This window comes from Elephantulus edwardii, unplaced genomic scaffold (genome assembly GCF_000299155.1).
Source record: "Elephantulus edwardii isolate Elephantulus edwardi_28Jun2011 unplaced genomic scaffold, EleEdw1.0 scaffold00461, whole genome shotgun sequence".
Lineage (NCBI taxonomy): Eukaryota > Metazoa > Chordata > Mammalia > Macroscelidea > Macroscelididae > Elephantulus > Elephantulus edwardii.
Window position 1 is genome coordinate 727,540 of NW_006400211.1, and position 2,740 is coordinate 730,279.

The following is a 2,740-nucleotide window of genomic DNA, read 5'->3' on the forward strand; positions in this document are numbered from 1 at the left end:
TGTGGGTTGCAGGGGGGTCACACAGTGTCGGGTAGTCTTCGTTCCTCTGGGGTCTCACAGTCTTCACTCCTCTGGAGTTCCGTGGTAGGTGGCTGACTGTTGTTCTTCCCGGGTCTCTTCCAGGTCTCTCTCGCGGTGGAACCCCGGGTTTTTTGTGACAGTGCATAGGATATTCAAAACTCATCACCAGCACCACATAAGTTCTTCAGTCTTCCTTGTTCATTACCCAACTTTCAGATACATGTTGTTGTTGTTGTTAAGTGCCCTCGAGTCACAGGCAACTCATAGTAACCCTATGAAGGAAAGTCCTCAACACTTGTGTGTCTTTCATCCTCTCTCCAGGTTCATAGGGTTTCTGGAAGCAAGCTATTATGGAAGTGGATATCACTCCTGCTTCCAACTCAGATGCATAGGAAGCAATTAAACAAGGGCTTGGGAGAAATACAGCTTAATGTTTAAACTGACATCCTTGCTTTTCAGCACTTGGGAGAGGCATTTAACAGCAGATTTTCCAATGTCTTTTGATTTCTAGAAATCTATTGCAATGTATGTTGATTATGGATCAAAGTAAAATGAAATCACTGACAACTTCATTCTTGTCTCCATCTATAATGGTGTTGCCTGGTCCAGTGGTGAAGATTTTCGTGTCTTGGGTGATGAGACGTAATTCATATTGAAGTCTGTAATCTTTTCATTTTAATTTTTAAGTGTTTGATCTTCTGTAGCAATAATTTCAAGTCCTTTTCACTTTCTTCATGCAAGGTTGTGTCAACTGAATAACACAAGTTGTTGGTGAGTCTTCCTCACATGGTGCAGCATTCTTCTTCACAAAGTGCAGCTTCTCAAATTATTTTGTTCAGCATAAGAAATAAATAGGTGTGAGGAAGGGATACACACAATATTGCTGATTTTTTTTAAAAAGCAGTGTTAATTTACTATATTTAAACAACTGTTTCTTTGTCTAAATATAGGTTTCACATTAAAAATGTTCTGGGATTTTACTCTTCCCAATGTTAGACATAATTTGTTATGATTTATACAGTCAACAATTTCATCCACAAATGTAGTCAATCTGATTCCTCTCTGGTGAAGTCCATGTATAAAGTTGCTGTATGGGTTTTTTTGTTTTGTTTTTAAAGATATTTTCAATGAATACATTATTGAAAATATAAAATTTAACCCTATTTCCAGCCTTATTTCTTATTTACAAACTCAGTATCATCAATCAAAACTAGGTCAGGGACAGACTGTGAGTGAGACCATCAATTACTCATATATAAATTCTTATATAAGCTTAGTAGAATTAAAACAACTTCATGAGGATAAAAATATGATCTAGAATCTATTCCACCTGAATTTCAAGAAATCATCTTAAGAATAGGTTTGAGGAAGAGGGAAAAGGAGGAGAGGAAGGAGGAGGAAGGTGGTGGTGGCACCATGGCGGAGGAGCAGGAGCAGGAGGAGGATGGAGAGGAGAAGGCTCCTGAGTGGCATGGCGCTCCTGCTCCTCCAGGCGCTGCCCAGCCCCCTGTCAGCCAGTGCTGAGCCCCCGCAGGATAAGGAAACCTGTGTGGGTACCAACAATCAAAGCTATACCTGTGACAAGGGACACTGCTGTGGACAGTCTCAGTGCTGCAGCTACTACTATGAACTCTGGTGGTTCTGGCTGGTGTGTACCATCATCATCATCCTGAGCTGCTGTTGCATCTGCCACCACCTAGGAACCAAGCACCGCCTTCAGGACCAGCAGCGACAACATGAAATCAACCTGATCGCCTACCAGGAAGCCCACAATTACTCAGCGCTGCCATTTTATTTCAGGTTTTTGCCAAACTATTTACTACCTCCTTATGAGGAAGTGGTGAACCGAACTCCAACTCCCCCCGCCCCCATACAGTGCCTTCCAGCTCCAGCAGCAGCAGCTGCCTTCACAGTGTGGCCCCGCGAGCACCAGCCCCCCGGGCTCCTATTCCTCCAGGGCCCCCCAGGGTACACAGAGCAGCCCCTTTTCTGGGCCCAGCAGAAGCAGCACGAGATCCCCTAGCATCGCTGACCCTGAGCCCTCCGACGCGCCAGCTGACCCAGCAGCCACCAAAGTCCTGGGAATGGAGCCCAGTGGCTCTGCGGCCGGCCTGGGGGGGCTCAAGCGAGCGGGGTCTCCCCTGAACAAGGATTCTGAATGTAAGGAGGAACTGCTGAGAGAGCATAGCGCCGAGCAGAGCGGCGCCCTCCCCAACAGCAAAGACAAGACGCCCGGGAGGCACCACCGCCTCACGGGGCACTCAGGCATCACATTGAGGTGTGTGTGTGCAACGGGGGCCATGACGAGGACCTCAAAGAATTCAACAGGCTCATCGACGGCGGAGCCCTGGACTTCTGCGGCCCACTGGTAATGAGGAGGAAGAGCTGTACCAACCCTCCGAGGAGCAGGCCCGAGAGCTGGGGCACCCCCACCTACCACGGCCCCCCGCCTGCCTCCTGCTGAACACCATCAATGAGCAGAACTCCCAGAGCAGCAGCACCCCCAGCTAGAGCAGCTCACCAACCTGTTTGGGTCAAAGACAATGTATGTTTTACTCGCCCCCAAGGAAAGGGCTGAGACTGTGCCCAGAGATGTTTCCTGGAGTTGGAGTGGGTTTATTCTCTCGTTTTAGTGTAAGAGAACCCTGTTATGTCTCCGTTCGAGAGGAGACAGGTCTCAGCACCCACAAAGGCCCAGGGATGGTCACCCCTGGCTGCT

At 47.8% G+C, this 2,740-nt stretch overlaps 1 pseudogene; it reads left to right on the plus strand.

Annotated features, from left to right (window-relative positions):
- The first annotated feature begins 1,465 nt into the window (after nt 1-1,465).
- Nucleotides 1,466-2,532, plus strand: LOC102871089 (annotated as a pseudogene).
- The last annotated feature ends 208 nt before the right edge of the window (nt 2,533-2,740 follow it).